Source organism: Solanum lycopersicum, chromosome 6 (assembly GCF_036512215.1).
Source record: "Solanum lycopersicum chromosome 6, SLM_r2.1".
Classification (NCBI taxonomy): domain Eukaryota; kingdom Viridiplantae; phylum Streptophyta; class Magnoliopsida; order Solanales; family Solanaceae; genus Solanum; species Solanum lycopersicum.
Window position 1 is genome coordinate 23,494,810 of NC_090805.1, and position 23,993 is coordinate 23,518,802.

Here is a 23,993-nt window from a genome sequence, read left to right on the forward strand (position 1 = left end):
ACAACCTAAAAAAATAACATTCAATTTCACCTAATGCATAGAAAAATATACGTATAGAGTGGTAGGTGAAGAAAACCTGAGGTGAATAGCATCGAGGATCTCTCAAAAAGCGGCAGGGTCCAGTTTCAAGGAACTGGTGTTTACATCAGCCTACGAATGATTGAAATAAATAATGTTACGTGCATATGAATAAAAGAAGCAGACTCTGAGTTTTTTAAAGAAGGCTCCCAAGTTAAGGTCCCATATATTGAGCTCTAATTCGGAAAGTTCTAATGTTATGCATGTTACTCTCATATGAAAAGAATGATTATGCATGATACTCTCATATCATGACATTCCTAATCTGATTTTGCAAGTCCAACTTAGTTGGATTTCCATAACTTATATCATTAGGAGAGAGCTCTTCTTAAACATGCATGTCCTTTGTGTGTCTCACAACAACAGTACTTTGGTCACCCTCAGTTGTGCCCACAACAATCTCTACACCATCACTAGTGATCATCTCACCGGTCACCAATATGGAACTAGAGGCCCTAATAGCCATTTGTCGTGCCCTCATCTGGCGGAACTCCTCATCTATTAAATGATATCTCCTCGCAACCTTGAGGTACGTCTTATCCTTATTCCTCAAACAGGCATTATCTCTTTTCTCCGTAGTGCGACTAGAACAGTACCTCTTAGTGGGATTACATGTCTTAAACTTTGGCTTATTGAAGACTTTGAATAAGGCATCAATCATTGTGTCCACATCAGACCTATAACTAGAAATTTTCGCCTGAAGAGTAGAAAGGTCAATGGTGGGGGATGGGTGTGGTAGTACCCATAGCACAAAGGCATGAAGGCACAAGTGAACTGCCTGAATCTTCTATTTAGTCTGCAGGGCCACCATCTTCTCTTTTCAGTCCTCAGCCTCAAATATAGATTTTTGCATCCATGGTGGCAAATGATGTGCAGGTTGGCAATTTGGGCCTTTAATTTCTGGACCCGCGCCTAAGGGTCCACTGCTGCGGATGGGGTAGTGGAGCGGGAGGATATGGGTGCTCAACTGGCAGCTTGGGAAGATTCTCCAGGGTGGTGTCCATGGGCTCATAAGTAGTACGGTCAGCCCCTTAGGCTAACTCCATTGTGTCCGTCAAGTTCTCACTCAACGACTGCAACATTACTCAGGGCCCTCTCAGTGATGCCATTAAATTGGTCTCATCTCTGATGTGACCCACATCAACCCTCCCCGTCAGACAACAGAGTGTATCACAGTGCCAAAGTGTTACTCCAACATCCCTACAGAAGTAAAAGATAAGACAAGTGAAGGGGTAAGTAATCGAGGTCATCAAAGCCCTATCATGGATTATCGTGATCAGAAACTTTGCAAAGTCAATCTCCAATCCTGCCATCAACCCTTCAACTAGCACTGCCGCATCCCAAGTAATAATATTATTGGTATTTTTTGGCTATAGAAGGCATAGGACTAACAACTAGAAGAACTTGGTCGCGAAATTGAGGTTGGTCTTTTTAATTAACCCTTGGGGGTCTAACACCTAGTCTGTGGCTATAACCCTCAATCGCCAAATGTTGAGCCAACTATTTTTTCATATTTTCTCGCTTCTCGGTTATCCTCTGAAATGCACCACTTTTTATAGTCTCCCACCGGTAGTAAAATTCAAGAGTGACAAGGGCCCATAGTTTCTCATTGGTAGGGACATATAAGAATCGGCAGAGAGTGTCCATGGAGATGTCCACCTTGAAGCCCTGAACTAATATAGAAGTGAGTTCATTTTATTCGGAATGTCTTTCACGCCTACCATGAGAATCTCAGAGAGTATCAATATAGGAAGCGTAGAACTCCCTGCTTATCTACTCATTATATGTTTCAAGACACCAAGCAATCCATTATAACTTGTGCCAGGTAAACAATATGTGAAGCTCGGAGTCAATATGCAAGCTCCCTATAAAAACCTGATGCTCAATTGTCACCAATCGGGTCATCACCCCTCTCTCATTCAACATCTTCGTATCTCAGTATATTTGGTGCTTGTTATCGATGCACCACCGATTGGGTTCCTCAATAATTGGTGCAGGTTCATCTGCTCGAGGTGTGGATGCAGTGTCTGCGCTATTAACCTCATCAGACGAGGCTTAGTCCTATGACCTCGCGGCTTTCTGAGAGGCGGAACTAGAGCTACTGTCTGCATTGGACCCAGAATAATGGGCCGACCCGTAAGCAAAATCAGATTCAGAATCTGATGCTCCTTCATATCTAGAGGCTACCCCAAAAGGTGAGTAGGTCAGTGTGCGCTCCTTCTCAAATTGGGAGGCAGTGACTACGCCGGGAACAACCTTTTGAAAGGTACCCTTAATGGCTCGTGCAAATATTGCAGGGGTAGTGGTATCCGGGGCAACGTACTCTGCATCTTTTTCATTGTCAGAGGTAGTAATGATTCGACAAGACAATACCATAAACTTTGATTTTCCCCTCAAGTAGACAATATCCTTTTTAGGTTCTATTTGTACCTTCAGAGAAGTTGTTAGTCTCAAGTCAAGACTACTACACACTCTAAACAATCAAAGGGATGAAAGAAAAAAACTTCATAACACCGTTCAATTCTATAATTTAAGGATGATAGGCACTATCGACAGTCCGTTGATGAATCGACCGTCCATCGATAGGGTCCATCTTTCGACACTTAGATTTATTCAACCTACTCAAAAGATTTTAGATCTCTTAGATGGAAATGTTGGACGTGCAGAATGGATCATCAATCGATCGACAGACCATATTCCTCTTCCATCACTTAACATTTAGAATTATATTTTTAATCGGAAAAAATAGGTTCTCTAAATGAAATAATGTAAATGAGGAATGGTAAATCAATCATTCTGTAGACCATAGTCCACTTCCATAATTTCAACCTTCAAAAAAATTAGGGTGGTCCAGTAGACGAACCCTATGGACGACCTGTTGATTTATCGACAGTACAACAATAAGGTCTTGTTATTGGCCTGCGACAGACTTTAGGCCTTTTTCAATCTCCACTCTTTGAACACTTTGAGACCCATGCAGGTTTAGACAATATAGTTTAATTACTAAGAGACCATTTCTTCATTCCTAGAGTTTTGGTTTCAAGTATTTGGCCTACTAAATCACCCATAGTACGAACCCGAAGTCAAATTTTGCAAACAATACAACAATAACAACATTTTTTGCATATTATAAAACCATATAAGAACTTTAAATCATTCCGAGGGATATATTCAACAAGTATTAACGTGCAATTTTAGTTCGATCAGTCCCTTAGTCAAGACCAACAATCTAATTTCTGTTAAGCACCATGAACAAGTATTAAAAGTTGAAAGGAAATCAAAATACCTTCCATTCGGAGTTGTATGGTTTTGAGACGAACTTTTACAGTAGCCTACACGCCTGAATTGAACACCGACGAAGAACAACATAGACCGACAAGAAGGGGAATTTTTATTTGGAATGGATATGGACGATGGAATAATAATGGTTATGAGAAAGGAAGGAAATGAATGAAGAAAAACAGTTTTGGAAGGAATTTTAAAAAATTTGGAAGGTGGGAATGAATTCAAACCATTATGTACTTTAATATAACCAGTCGGGTCGGGTTTGGTAAAGTTGCGTTGGCGTTTTAAACCTACGTAACTTTATTGCCAGTCCGTCGAATTATACCATCAATTGCATCAACATATAGAGAATTACGAGACATACCTAGGGTCTACCAACACAATCGATGGTCCGTTGATTAAACGACTACCCCTCAATGGGGTTTGTAGACCACAACAAATCATTATTTCCAAATAATTAATATTGTTCCTTCACATGTAGAACCTATTAGGATATTTTTTTTGTGTTTTTCTAGACACTTTAGAGACACAGACCCTATACTAATTTCTACCCAACACAAGCACTTAGTCACGAATGAGATAAGATAAAAAAACAAAAGAAAATATGACAATGCGACTATTCCTACAAAGAAAATAGAGCTATCAGTGGCTATAGGATTCACCTTGGGTTTCCTCCCAAGAATAGCCTGATTTGACGTTGTGGCACGACTCAGGCTCCTTGATTACTAAGACTTCATCAAAATGATAAGTCTTACCACTTCATAGACACTTTCTGCATGTCCGAGCTAGATATTAATCCTTTGCACGTTGACTGTGAACTTTGTACCCTTCTAATTCTCCAACTCAACAACTCCATGTGAGAACACTTTATTGATGAGGAATGACCCTGTTCACTTGGAATTGAGTTTGCCTGGAAACAAGGGTAGCCTAGAGTTAAATAGAAGCACCAAATCACTTATCGCAAATTCTCTCTTTTCAATCCTTTGGTCATGGTGTTTCTTCATCTTCTCTTTGTAAGTGGCTGAACATTCACAGGCTTTGACGCGAAACTCATCAAGATCATTCAAATTATATGTCTTTATTTTGTTGCTTCATTCCAATCCATCATCAGTTTCTTCATTGCCCACATTGCTTTGTACTGTAACTTGATCGGCAAGTGACAAGCCTAACCACATACAAGTTGGTATGCAGATATACAAATGGGATTATTGTATGCAGTTCGGTAGGCCCAAAGAGAATAATCAAGCCTCCTTGATCAATCCGTTCTATTAACATTCACTCTTTTTGCCAAAATTTGCTTAATCTGTTGATTTTATGTCTCAACTTGCCCCGCTAGTCTATTCATAGTAAGGAGTGGCCACATTATGGCGACCCCATATTTCTCCAATATAACTTTGAAGAACTTATTACAAAAGGGTGAGCCACCATCACTATAATGGCTCTAGGTGTACCAAATCAGGAGAACTTTTTTTAAAAGAATACGGTTACACTCTTCCCTTCATTATTCGAAATCGCAATAGCTTCCACCCATTTAGACACGTAGTAACTGCCACAAGTATATAATTCATCCCATCAGAACTCATAAACAGGCCCGTAAAATTAATGCACCATACATCAAATAACTCAATCACCAGAATAGGGTTTAACGGGAGCTCTTTGTTAGGTAGTGGAGCCTGATTAATATATATAACTGCTTATGCTTTCCTATTTATTCTCTATTTATTCTCTGTAACCAAAACTACTCTAATTTATTAACATATAATTATACCTCACCGCCGTGGAAGTTTACTTACAGGGTGTTACCAAAAAATATTGAGTTTTCTCTTTCTCTCTCTAGATCTCTCATCTCTTTCTCTTGAAAGTTCTTGTGTTCTTCATTCATCTAGTGTGTGTGCGTGAATTCGATCCTAATAACAGGTATCAGACCTAAGGAGATTCAGCACGATCACAGAAGATGGATAGTTCGAAGCTTGGAATCAGGAAGTTTGATGGGTCGGATTTCAGTTTCTTGAAGATGCAGATCAAATATTATCTGTACCAGAAATATCTTCATGAATAGTTGATCGGGATGAAGCAGGAATCCATGACGGAGGAGAAGTGGAAACTCAAGGATCGCCAAGCTCTAGGGTTGATCTGATTGACTTTGTCAAGAAACGTAGCGTTCAACATCGTGAAGGAGAAGACAACGTCCGATCTGTTGAAGGCACTGTCAAACATGTATGAAAAACCATCGGCTATGAACAAGGTATATTTGATGAGTAGATTGTTCAATTTATAGATGTCTGAGAACGGATCCGTTTCTGATCATATAAACTAGTTCAATATGATTGTGAATCAACTCAATTCTGTGGGTATGAATTTCGAAGATGAAATTAAGGCATTGATTTTGATGTCATCTTTGCCCAAGTCTTAGGACACTATTGTTGCTGCCATTAGTAGTTCCCCTGGATCTGAGAAACTGAAGTTTGATGAAATCCGTGAGTTTTTCTTAGCGAAAGTATTCGCAAACGAGAAGTGGGAGATTCATCGGGAAGTGCTCTCAGCGTTGATCGAAGGGGGAGAAGTAAGACAAAAGGCAAAAATCAACATGGTCGATAAAAATCAAAGAATCGAGGAAAATTTCTAAACAGATCAATCATGACTTGTTGGAACTGTGGAGAAAAAGGGCACTTTCGGACGAACTGTACAAAGCCAAAGAAGAAACAGAATCAGAAATTTGGAGATGACAATGATTCTGTAAATTCAGCAGAGGACATTGGGGATTCTCTAATCCTTAGTGTGAACAGCCCGGTTGAATCATGGATTTTGGATTCTGGTGCATCTTTCCATTCGTCTCCAAGAAAGGAGTTGTTCCAAAATTTCAAATCTGGAAATTTTGGAAAAGTATATCTTGCTGACAATAAAGCCTTAGAGATTGAAGGAAAGGGGGATGTTTGCATAAAGACTACCTCGGTAAACCTGTGGACATTGAAGGATGTCATATATATTCCTGGGATCAAGAAAAATCTGATCTCTGTTGGTCAGTTGGATAGCACGGGATATGCAGTAGTGTTTGGGAAAGGTTCGTGAAAGATCGTGAAAGGTGATATAATAGTAGCTCGTGGCACCAAATCTGGAACCTTGTACACCAATGCAGGGTGTATAAACATGGTCGTTGTTGCTGAAGGTGATTCCGGTTCATGTCTGTGGCACAACAGACTTGGAGACATGAGTGCTAAAGGAATGAAGATGCTTGTTGCAAAAGGAGCATTAGAGGGTCTGAAGTCTGTTGATATGGGTCTTTGCGAGCACTGTGTTATGGGCAAATAGAAAAGAATAATCTTCACAAAGACTCCTAGAGAGCCAAAAAAGTGCGGCTGGAAATGGTCCATACAGATGTTTGGGGACCATCTCCTGTATAATCACTTGGAGGATCCAGGTTTTATGTTACCTTCATTGATGATTTTAGCAGGAAGGTATGGGTTTACTTCTTCAAGCATAAGTCAGATGTGTTTGTAACTTTCATGAAGTGAAAAGCTGAATTAGAGAATCAGACCGATTTGAAAGTAAAATGCCTAAGGTCGGACAATGTAGGAGAGTATGACAAATCAGAGTTCAAGGCATTCTTTACAGCTGAGGGAATCAGATAGATGAGAACAGTTCCTTGTAAGGCAAGGCAGAATGGAATTGTTGAGAGGATGAACAGAACATTGAATGAGCGTGCAACAAGTATGAGGATACACTGGCTGCCCAAAACACTTTGGGCGGATGCTGTTAGCACAACTGCATACTTGATCAACAGGGGACTATAAGTTTCTTTAGGTTTCAATATTCCAGAGGCGGTGTGGACAGGAAAAGAACTCAAGTACTCACACTTAACGACTTTTGGTTGCACTGCTCATGTTCATGTTGATCCAGAAAAGAGAGACAAGCTTCATGCCAAGGCTGTGAAGTGTTACTTCATAGGCTATGGTTCTAATTTATTTGGTTACATGTTTTAGAATGACAAGAACAGAAAGATCATGAGAAATTGTGACGTGCCATTTGATGAGTGTGTCCTGTACAAGGACAGAGAGTAGAAGGTTCTAGATATTACAAAGCAAGTAGGAGTTGAGTTTGACTTGGAGAAGAGTAACCCCAGAGATGTCGAAGCAGATACTTAACTAACTCCTACTGAAGAATCTGAAGTGGAGAAAGTTACACCTGAGCAGGTGTTAAGGAGATCATCCAGATCCATCAATACACCAGATAGGTACTCACCTTCATTATACTATCTATTTCTGACTGATGAGGGGGAACCAGAGTCTTTTGATGAGGCCCTACAGGTGGAGGATTGGATCAAGTGGTAGCAAGCCATGGATGATGAGATTAGGTCACTTGATAAGAACGACACATGGGTGTTGACTGAGTTACCTGCAGGGAAGAGAGCTTTGCTGAACAAGAAGGTGTTCAAAATCAAGACTGAACCAGATGGCAAAAGGAGGTTCAAGGCTCGTTTAGTGGTTAAAGGATATTCACAAAAGAAAGGTATTGATTATGTTGAAATATTCTCTCCTGTTGTGAAGTTAACCTCTATTCGAATTCTATTGAGTGTTGTTGCATCGGAGAATTTGCATCTAGAGCAAATGGATGTAAAAAAAGAGTTTTTACATGGAGATCTGGACAAAGAGATCTATATGCAACAACCGGAAGGATTTGTGGTTCCAGTCAAGGAACACATGGTGTGTAAGCTCACCAGGATCTTGTATGGACTAAAGCAAGCACCAAGGCAATGGTAAAAGAAGTTTGACTCCTTCATGACCAAGAATGGATTCTGCAAAGCTGAAAAGGATCTTTGTTGCTACTTCAAGCAATACACTGATTCATATGTCTTTCTACTCTTGTATGTAGATGATATGTTGATTGCAGGATCTAGTATGAGGGAGATTAACAATCTGAAGACAAGGTTGTCTGCAGCATTTGAGATGAAAGATTTGGGTCCAGCAAATCAGATTTTAGTGATGATGATTTCTCGGGATAGATCTGCTGGCACTTTAAAATTATCTCAGGAGTAGTACATTGAGAAGGCGCTGAGAAAATTCAGGGTTAATGATGCTAAACCCCGGGCTAACTCATTGGCAAATCACTTTAAATTGTCAAAGGAGCAGTCAGCCAAGACTATCGAGGAGCGTGATCACATGGCACTTGTTCTATATGCTTCATCAGTTCGTAGTTTGATGTATGCTATGGTCTGCACTAGACCTGATATAGCACATGCAGTGGGAGTTGTTAGCAGGTACATGGCGAACCCTGGGAAAGAGCATAGGGAAGCTGTGAAGTGGCTTCTGAGATATCTGAGAGGTACATCCAGTACTTCACTTTGTTTTGGCAAAGGCAATGTGACTCTAGAGGGTTTTGTGGATTCTTATCTTGGTGGGAATGTTGACTCGAAAAAGATTACATCCGGGTATATTTACACCATAGGTGGAATAGCAGTGAGTTGGATGTCCAGGCTCCAGATGTGTGTTTCTCTTTCATCTACTGAAGCTGAGTATGTGGCAATAGCTGAAGCTGTAAAAGAGATGATATGGCTGGCAGATTACCTTGAGGAATTGGGCAACATGCAGAGCGAGAAGATTTTGTACTCATATAGCCCGAGTTTCATACAGTTGGTGAAAAATCCAGTCTATCATTCGAAGACAAAGCACATAAGAAGGCGATACCATTTCACGCGCAGGGCAGTGGAGGATGGTGATATGTGCTTGGAGAAGATAGAGGGTTCAAAGAACCTGGAAGACATGTTGACGAAATGTGTTGAAGTTGGAAAATTGAGGTTATGTAAAACCTCGGTTGGTCTTCTGTGGTTGTTGTTATAGATGTTTGCGGTGCGGTAAAGATGTTGATGATGAAGTGATTTTTTTTGAGAATGTATTTTTTGGATGATTGAGTCAGTCTCCATGTGGGAGAATTGTTAGTTAGTGGAGCCTGATTAATATATATAACTGTTTACGCGGTCCTATTTATTCTCTATTTATTCTCTGTAGCCAAAAGTACTCTGATTTATTAACATATAAATATACCTCACCGCTGTGGAAGTTTACTTACAGGGTGTTACCACAAAATATTGAGTTTTCTCTTTCTCTCTCTAGATATCTCATCTCTTTCTCTTGAAAGTTCTTGTGTTCTTCATTCATCTAGTGCGTGTGCATGAATTCGATCCTAACACTCTTTCCTCTTTGAAATTCTTCCATCTCGCTGGCACCAATCTCATGATTTGGTGAACTCATGAGCATCTTAGTGAATGGTTGTCCAATAGTACCCACACTGCAAAATCTTATGCGCAGTCCGGATACCACTATAGTGCCCTTCCACAGGCGAGGAGTGACATGCCTCCAAAACGATCAATATCTCAACTTTCGGTACACAACAGCAAATAATCCCATCGGCACAACTCAGTATAATAAGGATCATCTCAAAAGAACTTTTTCAGATCATGCATGAACTTCTTCAGGGAATGCATCATCAATTTTAGAAGTTTTTGCCACTTCACGAATATCATTATCCTGTAATCTAGGCAAGTGATTGGCAACTTGATTATTAGTACCCTTTCTATTTTTTACCTCAAAAACAAACTCTTGCAGTAATAGCACCCATCAAATAAACCTTGGATCCGTATCCTTCTTACCCGTCAAATACCTCAACACGGAGTGGTTTTTATGCACTATGACCCTTGTGCCAATCAAATAAGAGTGAATTTTTTTGAAAGCAAACATCACTTCAAGAAGCTCTTATAAAGTTACCGTGTTTTTCTTTGGAGCTTCATTCATGTACTTACTTGATTAGTAAATGTATTGAAGTATTTTATACCTTATTTTACCCATCACCACACTAAGAGCATCCCCTTTAGCATCACACATTAGGTCAAACGTATGACATCCCTCAAATGACTTAGATGAAGCTAAATCCTAACAGGTTTTTCATGATGATTTAACATCCTCAAATGGTCTAAAGTGTGGTATTTAGGTAGTGTATAGAGTATTATGTGATTTGTAAGTGAAACATCAAAGGACGACCAGGACATTGGATGACTAAGTCACCTATCTACCTCAAATGTAGTTATATGCTTCTATGTGTTTTTATGAGTTAATGAGGTCATTACATAAGTTATTATAGTTTTTATATGTAGTGTGTCAAGTTTCGTAAAATTTAGACGTCAAACGTCGAAGAACATCCACGACATTCGAAAGGATTTCCTTGAAACAACCTTGTGTATCTTGGCATATTTCATCAACATTTCTACGAGTTCTTTTTGGATGAAATTCACATGAGATGTAATAAACAAGTATATAAACATATTAAGGTTGGAAACATCTACATGAATGTCCCTAAGTACCAACCAAGACTCCTTCAGGAAGGACACTTCAATGAGTGAGAGGTTGTCTTAGACCAGCCCAGTCGACTGAGGCAATCGACAGCCAGTAGGCTGGTCGACGCCCCGTCGATTGAAGTCGTGGTTTGAGACTTATCATAGCTATAAAATCTCCCATTTTCCAGTCTTTGGACCTATCAACAGAGAACAGGACGTTCTGTTGGTGGACTGACGCCCCCTCGATGGGCAATTGTCTGTGAAGGTTGTCTCCTGCGTGCAGTCACTGTTAAGTTAGGGGTGAATTGGTAAATTTACCCCACATCCGATTAAGATTTTGGGATGTTACTAAAGGGTCTTTTAGGTATTTTAAATGTGTTTATAAGCATTTAATACATCGAATATTTTATCTTTCAAAATCAAAACCCAAATTTCCTTAAAAATTCTCTAGAACTCCATTGAAGAAAAAATTCAAAGGAGGGCTTCTATTGAAGGTTCAAGTGGAGATCATTCATCAAATTGGTGCATTAGCTTCATTGATGTATGTTTTGTGATCCTTGAAACTCTATTCATCAAGGAGCCTAACTTTAAACTAAATTTTCTAATGTTTTCAAATATGAATTGTCCAATTTCATTATCCATCCATGTGTCCTTGCATTAAAGGTTTTAAAGAATTGAATATTTATTGAATTTTTGTTATTTATATGATTTTAACTCAGTTAATAGATGAAACCATGTAATGAGGAACCCCAGTTTTTCATTCCTTTATGGGTTAAATAATTTGGACTTCATGGTTATGAATTCTAGTGAAATTTTCTATGGGCTATTGATTGATGTAATAATTTTATTGAATTGATATCTAGGTTGTCTTAGATTGGTGAATCTATATTTAATTGACCTAGTTTCATGACTATCATAGTTTTTTTATTGAAGTATTTGTTATGGACATGGGTAAGGGCCTTGTGATATTGAATTGGATGATTTCGCTATGGATTGAAGTCGAGAAAATGGATTTATGTTACTCTGCCCTAATTCTGTTTATTTTATTTTTATTATACTTCAATTATGTTGTGATTTGTATGTCCCATTTATGGTGGCGGTGTTATGTGCCTTACTTGTAATTGATGTGGCCTTGTTGGCGTTACTTTATGTAATATTATGATTATGGCCTTATCAGCAACTACTTGAAGTATTGTGATGATTATTTTTGTTGATTTGTGTGAAGTATGAGCATATCTATATATATGCAAAGTATTGTGAAAGTATGAGTTCTTTATATGTATGTTAGGATATCATGTAGACTATGACTATGTGCTTATATATGTAATCTTAAATGTTGATGCATGATTGTTCCTACTTGACTATATGAGTTGTGATAGTCATATTGATGATGATATAGTAATGTATAGGACTACGTAAAGATGATAAGGGTCATTCCTAAGGGTTTCATAGAATTATATGCTATATGTGATAAAGTACAGAATGTTTTTCTTGTTTTGGTATACTTGTGTCCTTTACATAATACATGCACTCACTTGATACATGTACGAATGATATTTGAATATGAGATGCCTTGACTAGGTAGGCTAAGTGAACCCTTTTCATGTATGAATGAATGATTTGTTAGACCTTAAATGATGTTAAGAAGGTCATGTTCGTGTAAAAGGTTATGTTTATGAATTTGATATCGAAGAGCCGTAATGGTATCCTTTCATGTAAAAAATAGTGTATTTAGGTTTGATTGGCTGGAATGGCATCATATCATCCTTAGTAAGTCATAATGATCTATCTTAGTCGCCATTCAAAGGTAGCCCTAGTGGACTGCTTTGGTAGGGTGAATGTGATAAGGTTGTGAATTAGATAATGAACTTCTTCATGTGATCCTTTAGTATCAATTACTCTATAAGAACAAAGGCTACCAACAAGTGATTATGTTATGGGAAGTAGCTCTACTTGAGAAGGAGATTAGAGTACAATGTTGCACTACTTTAGAATGAGAGTAGAGTTCATAAAAGCCCGTCATATTCCTTAACCATGTGCCTACATGGGATGTGTCCTAGTTCTACCCTTGGCAAGTAGAATAACCTCATCAGAGTAGGTTAGAACTCCGTATTTCATGTCTAGATATCATGGTCTATGTCGTCTTTTTCCTATTCTCATCATATGCGATACCTACTAGCATTAGAGAAGTACTATAAAATTCAGGAGGTGGTGTAGGGTGCTATCTAGACATTGCACAATAGGCTTTGAAGGTGTTAGTTAGAGTCCCTAGGTCTTTTCAAAAACCATTACTTGAATGTCCTTATGTGATCAATGAGTCTTAAATGAACTAATGAATGTAATGATTTATGTTAAGAGAGCATGTTAAATGAATTAGTACTTTAGTATTTAAGGGTTGTCTAGTTAAGGTGTGAAGGGGGCATAGGAATGATCACTTCGTAACATACCTAGATAAGTCTTAAGAATGACTCTAGTTAGGGAAGATGGTTGGTTATTTTGACATAATCTAATCCTAAGGTAGTCTTATGGAATATTTAGGTAATCTTGAAGATGTCAATCATGGATGTTATCTTCTTGATTTACTTAAGTAAGTCTTTTTATAGACTTTGGAAGGAGAATGTAATATTGCCTATGTGTTGATGTATGAAGTGAGATAATTCTATCTAAGGTAGTCCATAGGATCTATTTAGTTTGTGTGTAAGGGATTGTATGGGTGGTCGCTTCATAACTCACTCAAGTGAGACTTAGAATCACCTTTGGTAGAGGAATATCATATTCATGTGTATGACGTTTTGTAAGGGTGTGTTGATATCATTATATGTGGCCTTAAGGATCATCTAGGAGTTCCTAGAGAGGTTTTATGGGTGGTATCTCTTTGTATTGCTTAAGTTAGTCTTAGGATTGCTATTAGTGAGGGAATTATATGATATAAAGTGCCTAAGGTAGAATAAGCATTTTCACTATGACAATGAAGTAAGGTTATTGTAATGTTTTCCTAAAATTGTTCTAAAGTGACTAAGTTATTTCTTATGTGTTTCTAAGTTGTTAAATGTTATTTTTATGATTATATTATCATATTTAAATGAAAATATATATATTTTCAATAAATGTCCATGTTCATGATTTTATGCATTATGCCATACTTAGGGCATGTGGTTGTACTAATTCCATGCTTTTATTTATCTCTATAGGTGTTGGTAGGTTAGGAGCATTTGGGAAGCTAGACTTGGATGGTAGTACGATTCAAGTTAAGTTGATGTATGTCCTCATTCGAGTTGAGGTTATAAGATATCTTTTATTTCCTTTATCGAAGTGTTGTGATAGATTAAGTATTTCTATTTTTTGAGTATGGGTCCTGTCTTAAGTATTCCCGTGTCTAAGATTTGATGAGATCGAGGCTTAGTATTTCATATGATTTGTAATGTAAGATATTATTAAATATATTCTAATGTTTTGTGAAAAGTTTTAATTCCGCACTACTTTTCATTATGTATATATTATGACCGATTCGAAAAGGGCTTGTACAAGACATCTTAGAGGTAATGTACACCATTGCATTTCGAGAATGCCATATCTTCTAGGGTGTGATTTTGGGATTTGACAAAATGGTTTACTCCATTCTTGGATATAAAAATGGGTGCAGACACCAACTTCTCTTTTAGTTCAAACGCTTTCAGACAGCATTCATAAAAATAGAACTTACATTTTTTCTCAAGTAGTTTGCACAAATGATATGCATTTTTTAAAAAAATCCTTGATAAACCTCTGGTAAAAACCCGCATGTCCCAGAAAACATCTCACACCTTTTACATATATAAGTGGGGGAAAACTCTCTACAACTTTGACTTTAGCACGATCAACCTCTATCCCCTTCTCGCAGATGCGATTGCCCAATACTGTACATTCTTTCACCATAAAGTGACATTTTTACCAATTAAGCACAAGATTGCAATCTTCACATCTTTTCAGTACCTCATTTTAATGACTCAAACATGGATCAAAGGAGTTTCTGGCTACCAAAAAATCATCCATGAACACCTTAATAATGTCCCTCACCATATCATAGAATATCGACACCATACATCCCTGGAATGTGGACGGTGCATTACATAACCCAAAAGACATCCTTTTGAATGTGAATGCCTCACAAGGGAAATTAAAAGTTGTTTTATATTTATTCAAAAGGGCAATGAAGATTTTATTGTAAACCGAATAACCTTCAAGAAAAAAATATCACCATTTTCCTGTGAGTCTATCTAACATCTAATCCATAAAAGGAATGGGGAAATGGTCCTTCTTAGTCCACGCATTAAATTTTAGGTAGTCCATACAAACTCTCCATTCCGTCACTGGCTGCGTTGGAACAAGTCTATTCCTCTCATTAGTAACCACTGTCATCCCACCCTTTTTAGTCAAACACTGAACACGACACACCTAACTACTGTCGACAATAGGATAAATGAATCTGGCATCCAACCACTTAATGATCTCTTTTTTCACAACCTCTTGCGTAGGTGGATTCAACTTTTTTGGTGCTCAATACTTGTTTTGTGAAAGAGCATGAGTTAGATTTTGCGTTAACAAATACTAGGAGAAATAGCAATGATGCTTGTAATATTCCAACCAATGGATCTCTGGAACCTTTTCAAAACCTCCACTATACTTGTTGCCCATTCAAATTCGCCACAATTATTGCCGACAACATGTCATCTCTACACAAGAACACATAACTAAGATGAGGTGGTAGAGCCTTAAGCTCTAGTTTTTGGGCCTCCTCAAAAGACGGTTTTGAGGGTGGAGACTCGTGATGCTTTATGGTAATATGAATTTTTTTGGTTTAGGCTTATATTCATTTCGTTCAAGGGCGGCCACTGAAGACCCATACTCTTCACTACGATCACTCTCAAGATTTATGATCACTGCCATTAGTGCATAGACTTCTAGTCGCTCTTCAATTTGTACCTCGGATATACTCTCAACTTTGTAGGATACAACAGATACCATTTGGAGCTCACCACTCTTTTTTATGGACCTACTGATGTTGAAACTTGCCTCTTCATTTTTAACCTAAACTTCATCTGCCTCTTTTCCAAATCAACCAATGCACACATGGTAGCAAGGAATATCCTCCCTAGAATAATACGAACCTCTTAATCAAACTTACGGTCAAAAATCACAAAATCGGCCGAATACATAAATGACTCCACTATCACAAGCATATCATGGAGTATACCAATGGGCATCTTCGCTGTTAGATCGGCCATAAGTAACCGCATCGCAGTAAACTTTGGGTCACCCAAGTCGTACTCCATATAAATGGAAATATGCATAAGGTGTATGCTTGCACGAAGATCAATTAGTGCTTTAGAAAAATGTAGCAAGCCAATTGTACATGGAATGGTGAAAGTTGCACAAAAGACCTTGTAGCAATAACACTATAACGTTGCATTTGGTCATCATCCTAAAACACTCCTATCTCTTATTTGTCACCATATCATTCATAAACCTAGTATAACCGGCCATTTGTTCCAGAGCTTACACAAAAGGGACATTGATGGAGAGTTGTTTCAACATAATGATAAATCGTCGGTATTAACCATCCTTAGTCTTCTTCACTAATCTTTGAGGGAATGGTGGTGAATGGGGACTACTTTTTGAGACACCTTTGCTTGTATCGTCGTGTTTTCCACCAACTCTCCACTAGTCTATCCAACCTCTTTATCTTCTCTCATATCATCTACTGTAGACGACATAGGTGGATCAATGTTTTGCTTACCCCCTCAAGTAGCGGCACAATGAAATGCCCATAATTTCTAGGATTTTGAATGGTGTCGCTAGGAAGAGTGGATGGTAGGGGTGGAAGTAGTAGACAATTGAGACATTTGTAACTCATCAAGATGTTTAAACAGAATTACATGTGCGTCCACTTTTGAAAAATATTAGCTAAATCACCTCTCATCACTAGTGTCAAATATCCTCATCATATTTTGTAACATATCTTCAACTCGCACCATACTACCTCCATTGTCCCTAGGAGAAACTTCCTGATTTTGTGGGGGAATATAGGGCCCACACGTATCATTCCTATTACCATAGTTACCCCAGTTGAAGTTGTTGTCATGGCTATAGTTACCATCCCGAACATATTGACCTTCTCTATTGTAGTTACCATAGTTCTAGCCTTGATTTTCTTGACCTTGGCGCTAATTCTCATGATTGGAGCCTTGTGCGTTTAGTTTGAAACCCCCCATCTACTCCTTCACTATATAGCATCTTCCTCATATTGGTACTCATCTGCTGGCGATGCTAGTTTAGTCAAGCAGTTCATCGCATTTATCTTTTCTACACCTCCGCTCACATGTTTCAAACCCAATGCTAGCTCAGTTCTCATCTGTGCCAACTCTAACGCATCTCATCTGCTATTGGGTTGTTTGTAGCTTGTACTTGAAAGGTGTTTCTTCAAGTGTATGACTTTCTAATTCTTCAAGCTTTGTTGTTGTGAGATATCTTCTCCAACTTCTCTGTGATCTGTTCATATGTGCATTCACTATAGGAATTCCTCGCAATAGTGTCGAGTATTTCTTTGTTTTAATAATCTTGACCCTGATAAAAGTACTCTTTTAATGACTCATCATTAATGCAGTGGTTTGGGCCGCCTCTCACAAATGTAGTAAATCTGTCCGAAGAGCTACATACTGACTCCCCAGGTAGTGTCACAAAGTTGTTCACTTTATATTTGTGGTTGAGCTTCTTGGATACTTGGTAATACCTTGCTAAGAAAACTTCTCCCAACTGATCCCGAGTACAAATTGAGTTTTAGAGAATCTCAGTAAACCATGTGGCATTATCTCCTGTCAGTGATAGAGGAAACACTCGTAACCCAATGACATTCATATCCATGTTTGGTCTACCCACACAACTCTTACACATAGAGCTCAGTTTGGCTATGTGAGCATGAGGATACTCTTATGGCAGTCATAAAAATAAACCCCTTGCGATGAGCATCTGCATCATGCTAATCGTCACCAAGAATGTGTGCCTAGGTTGAAAAAGAGGTAGAACAATAGGTCTATTGGACTCAACAATGTTAATATGGCCCTATCCTAATCTTGGGGTCTTGGTGCTATGGGATGCATCCTTTAAGAATTCTCCACATCAACTTGAACTTGATTGTGTGCCTCAACCGCTAATGGAGGTTGACGGATTGACCCATCACCTAGGTTGGCTGGGTTCTGTTGATGTTCCATTCTTCGCAGTGTACGATTATATTTAAGACGAATGGAATAAGCGGTTCTCCTCGGCTTTGTGTACTTGGCATACACTAAGGCTATAGCTGAAAGAGATAAAAACAAAAAGAAGAAAGTAAAATCAGGAAATTGTTAACTAAATATCAATATTGTATTTTAAGTTAATCTAAAATACACTTTCTTCGGCAGCAGCTCCAAAATAAGAGATGCTAAAATTACACATCCGTAAAAAAGTATAAGCGGTCGTATCAAGTAAAGAACCCAACTAGTAGATTGATGTCGATCCCACGAGGAAAGTGGTCTAGACTTAACTTCAATTTACAATTATATCTATTTAGCCAAGCTCTTTCCGTCAACAATTAATTAAAGGGTTTTTTTTGTGAAACAAGTTTCTTTAATACTTCTAGGTAAACAAGTAAGCAAAAGTAAAGATTTGTTTTTGTCAAGTTGTGAGATAAACTAGGGTGTCTGTGTTCCCCACAAGTCCATAACTCCCTAATCCTAGCAATAACAATTCTTCTTGAGTGTTATGCATGAAAAGTAATAAGTTATTTATCGCTAAATCCTTGGTTTGACAACTAAATAATTTCAACCCGTAACTTTGTCCAGCTACATGTGTGTAAGATACTAACCCTTAACTTGACTTCATATTAAGAATCATAAATGATGTATGTCTTAGTTATTCCTTTGCACCAATCGAAACTAGCCTATTAGATAATATCCCACTAAATCTATGTTGATAATTCCGTTCTTATTAACTACCTCCTTAATCCGCCAAGTTGTAATAAGGAGAGTTCTAACAATGTCCACCACTAAAAGTATTCGAAATGAAAGAATTATCAATACATCCAAGAACCTATTTTAGAACTGTTATTTATCTAGGTATACTTTGTTGATCAGCCATGGTTCCCACAACCCTAGTTGTGGATTTATTTACCCATGTAAGTAAGAACATAATTCATGATTGTTGAGAATTGGATCATGAACTTACTTTAACAATTTGTAGAAAACCTTGAAAATCAACTTGAAATTGCAAGGTAATACTTGAAACCAAATCCGGAAATTAAATTATTTCCAAAGTATGAAACAACCAATAACACAAACCAAACAAGAACAATAAATAATAATGTCTAACCCCACAAAAAAAGTTTTAAACCCTATTTATTGAAAACATTGTCCTAAATTAAAAGGAATTGAAATAATGAATGTTTGTCTAAAAACATGGTTGTGATTGACGACCCTATTGATGGGTCATCGACTGCCTCTATGTCAAGACTTAGTATATTTTTTTCTCCTTTGGAAGGCATTATCTCTGAATTAATCTAAGTTCCAACAACACGGTTCATCGATGCACCTACGGTTCGTCGATGGCCTCCGTCGCTCCATCCTTAGATATTCTATAATTTCGGGTACTGGAACTATCTTTGATCACGTCAACGATTTAGCTTGATTGACGGACTGTCTATCCCTTCCGTAGTTCCACACTTGGTAAGATTTCCTCGAGTTTCTCCATCAATCTGAACTGCAATCGACACTCACCACCCACGGGCCGTCGATAACCTTCGTAGGTCACCTCTCTATATTATTTTCTAGTTGCCTTCTGCATTTTTATTGTGGAAATATTTTTTGCAAAACAAAAATAAAAATATGTTAAAACTACTACATTAAGAAAAAATTATTGAAAGCACCGTGATACCATGACACATCATAGACATGTCAACGATACACTGTTGATCATTCTACAAAAGGTCAATGATCAAGATAGAGTGCTGGAAGAGATGAAGTAGAGTATTGAAGTTCTAATCAGATGGTTGTCTTTCACTCAAGATCTATTCAGCCGCTTGAGAACCTTGTGACTTACAATTTACATTATCTCTACCTAACTAATAAAGAGAAGTCTCCTCATGGTACTAAGGTCAACACCATTAATAGAACATGAATGAGGATGTTCATCGTACCATGATGTTAAAAGGCACTTCTTTAGAGGCAACCCGTGGTTTATCGCTTTAAATTGTTATGTTAGAATAATGATTCGGTTTATTTTGCAGGTTAAAATGTTGGAACTGTTGAAAAGTGCAGGTTGTCGAGCTAAAGATCCCGTTGGTGAATCACTGAAATGGTTAGCATTTAACCTCTCAAACTCATATACGCATAATATTATTTATATTTCTTGTATTATCTAAGTATTTTAGTCATCCAAATTGTGTTCAGAGTTGATTACGTTGCACCCTAGAAGTTTTGCATTTTGTATTCGATATACAAGATTAGTTTTTGAAACCCTGAGATTACTTTTATGAATTTTGAAATCATGTTCATATGATCGTATTTTTTTTACTTGTGCTGGGCCTCTCTAAGTTTATTAGAGTATTTGATTGCTTATTGTATCAATTAAATCTTGCTATAATGTTCTTAATGTGTGAAATTAGAGTTTTGGGGTTCGGCTTGCTTGTCGTGTAGCATATTTGGGTAAATCCTGGCTAGACTGTATTTGTGTTGAACAATGTAATTTGACCAATTATAGCAATCATGTAATCAATCATAAGGGTAAAATCCCTCAATTGGCAAAATTTAGCAAAATCAGGATAAGCCCGATTATTTCGGGCTACTAGGTGTTATGGGTCTTGTTCCTAATTGACTAGTATATGGTTTGATTTTGTTTTCAACGTGCAGGGTTGAATTCATGAAGTGCTGTTTAGAATAGGAACATTGGATCATTTGACAAGATGTTCTGAGATCATCGAACCACTCGGCAGTTAGCCTAATGTCCTCGTCTCGCCCTTACTTTCTTATTATATGTGTTTTCTTCCTTTGTAACTTTTAGTGAGAAACCTGATGTTTCTGAAGGCACTCGATGACTCGCCAAAAGTCTTCTGGATCGCCTTTAAATATTCACGCTTAAACCATTTTTGCATTATAACTTTTGGTGGGTTAGACCTAGCTCGCCAAAAGGTGTGGCAATCCGTAGAATGGACCATCACTTTGGCGCAATGGACCATCACTTTGGCTACTAACCATAGTATTTCAAACAATTCTTTCGGTGAGCCCGATTCAGATCGGCAATGTGATTTGGAGAATCGTCGAGATCAATGATTCTTTCTGCCCTACTTTTCAATGAATATGATTAAGTTATTCCTAATATTTTCTTAATGTTTTGGAGGAATGGTGGAGAATAACATAGACGAGCCACCACGTAAAACAGTTTGGGGTATCATTATCAACGAAGGAGGATCAAATCGTCCAAGAGGAGGAAAACAAGAACCACCACAAGGTGACAAATGAAACAGAAAGAGGCCTGTGTATCACAGCGTTGCTGCTATCCCCCTGGATAATTTATCTAAGCCTGATGACGTCCAACTCCTACGACCCCACCATTTTGAGCCTCAGATTAGATTTCACTCCATATGTAACAAAGATTGTAATGCTCCCATATCACCCAATTAGTGCCAGTCTAAGAATCTCCTATGAATCCTGTGCCATGAGTGGTTCCTCCACCTAGGCTCGTTAAGAGGTTGAAGGGTGAGGGGCTACAAACTAATCCTGAGAAGAAGCTATTATCTATAAAAGACCTTTTAGGAAAATATTCAAATCTATGAGACATCGTCAACTTCCATAGATTTGGGAAGTTAAGAAGGCCCCGAGGCTCATAAATTCCTTGATGGGTTTGGGAATTCTATACGACAAATTGTGAGTGTATCCTAAATATCAAAAAGAAATCGAGTTAATTCAAACCGGTTAATTCGGGTGTGGTTCAAGGAAAGGAAGTTCAATTCAATAGCGAGTACATTAAAGCCTTACTTGACAAATGGGTAACATTGACTACCCCAAACTTACTTTATCTACCACTTCATTGGTTGGCGCCCCTCATTTCAGACACCACCTCGAGGTAGATCCAGTCAGGTGTCCCAATTGAGAAGACGAACTTGATTGTACCGATGCATTAGTTGTTTGGGTTTATAAGCAGCTCCATCCTCCCTCGCAAAATGAATTTGACATTTGTCTTCCCAAAAAATCTTGTATAGGGTTTATTATTTCTAGCATGAGCATTAATATGGGGTTTATTATTGATCAAGAGATGGAAATTAGGAAAAACAAAGTTAGACCTCATTGTCGTTCCCAATACTAATAATGGAGTTGTGTCGACGTGCTAAGGTACCTCGTGATGATGCTATATAATTTAAGATTATCCCTTCGTCCTCCACTAAAATCTGTCATATTGAGGTTGAGTATACTATAAAAGAGGCTGGTAGGAGGAGAGAAACATCGATAGACACATCCCCGGTTGTTGGTGTTTACTCGATACCTGTAGAGACATCATTTCTTACTCAAACCTTTGAGACTTTAGGTAATTTTGCCTCTACTTCTTCTTCTCTTTCTCTAGAACACCCACTTCCTCCCGTCAACCCAAGATTACACAAGTGATGATCCTAAAAATGGGGCATCTTGCTCAGTCCGCTAATGTGAGAGATACCCTACTAAAGAGAGAAGTCCCCTTTATTATTGAAGTTGCCATAATAGTGGCATTGACTCCTGCTTGTGAATTCTTATTTGATCTAACCGCTAAGGTCACAACTTGTGAGAGTAGGAAGGAGAGACCTTTAAGGTTTCAGCTTTGAAAGTTGAGCTAGTCAACCTTAACAAAGACGTAGAATTGAAGTCCACCAACTTTACTTTATTATTGGATGTTGCATATGATTTAGACATATTTGAGACTTCACACATTCCTCCGGCTACCACCAAATACATATAGATGGAGGAGGCTATATTTGATGGGTCGGATGTTGGAAGCGACTAGAGCAGAAAGAGATATAGGATGATAGCATATCCATAAACTTTCTGGACCTTAGGAAGGCTGAGGGATCTGCATATGTGGCAATAGTGCGATGGAGGAGATCATTGTAGATGTCGCTGTGCAGGCTTCCCTAGAGGATGCACCTTTCGCTATCTCTAGTAAAACTAGTACTTTTGAGGTTACTCCGGGCACTAATAGCCAAGTCCAGACTAGTGATCCGGGCACTGATACCCTGATAAATTGAGTGATTGTTTAGACATGATCCCCTCTTTACCTCCCTCTCGGTCTTACTTTTTGGATATTCCTTTTTTATTTGTATTTGAGGACAAATGATTTTTACTTTAATGTGGGGTGAGATTCTCCTACCTTTTGTGATTGATGCTTCATTTTTATATTTGGGTTGTTATGCATAAAATAATGTTTTAAGCGACATTTTGTAGATGCTTGATCTTGTCGATCCTTTTTTTTAATTGTAAATGATTTGACCCGTCTGCATATTTTTTACGCCTCTTCTATGTACTTGAATTTGGCTGTTCTTTGACAAATTTTACTCTTAAGTTTGATCAATACTGATGACCTCAAAAGTGCTTGCAATCCAACGAATATGAATGTGTGTCTATGATGAGGAAAAATGAAGTTTCATAGACAACATGTGAATTTTTTGCATCTCGTTGTGATTATCCAAATATCAAATTGAGTTTCTTGCGATGAACATTGCACACTAGGAAAAGTGTAGTCTTGTTCTACTTTGGTATTGATGCCTTGTATGTTGAACTTACCGTGAAACATGCATGATTATACCTTGAATTTAACCCGTTGGTCCGGTTGACTAATTGATGTGATCTCATGATATGATCTTAGACAACTTGTAAGAGTGTAAAAAAATTTGACACGTACCTCTTTTTTGGACTACCTTGTCATTGTGTGAACTTATTTTGAACACCCTTTTATCCTTACCTTTCTTTGGATGAAATATAATGAAAATATGACCTTATTTAATCTACTACGTATAATGTTCTTGATTTTTTAGTGATTAAATAGCAAACTTAGGCAAAAATCGTAACTTGGGGGTGTGTTGAAAAGAGAAGGCAAGTTAAAAAGTGCAAGAGGACTTCCTTTAGCGTATGGTGTTGAGAACAGTAGAACCCATCCACACAAAAAAAACAGAGATAAAAAAGTGAAAAAAATGAATGAAAAATTAAAAAAATCATGGAATGAAGTTGTGAAAACTCAAAAAGAGATGGGTTTCCGAGCAATCCATAGAAAATGA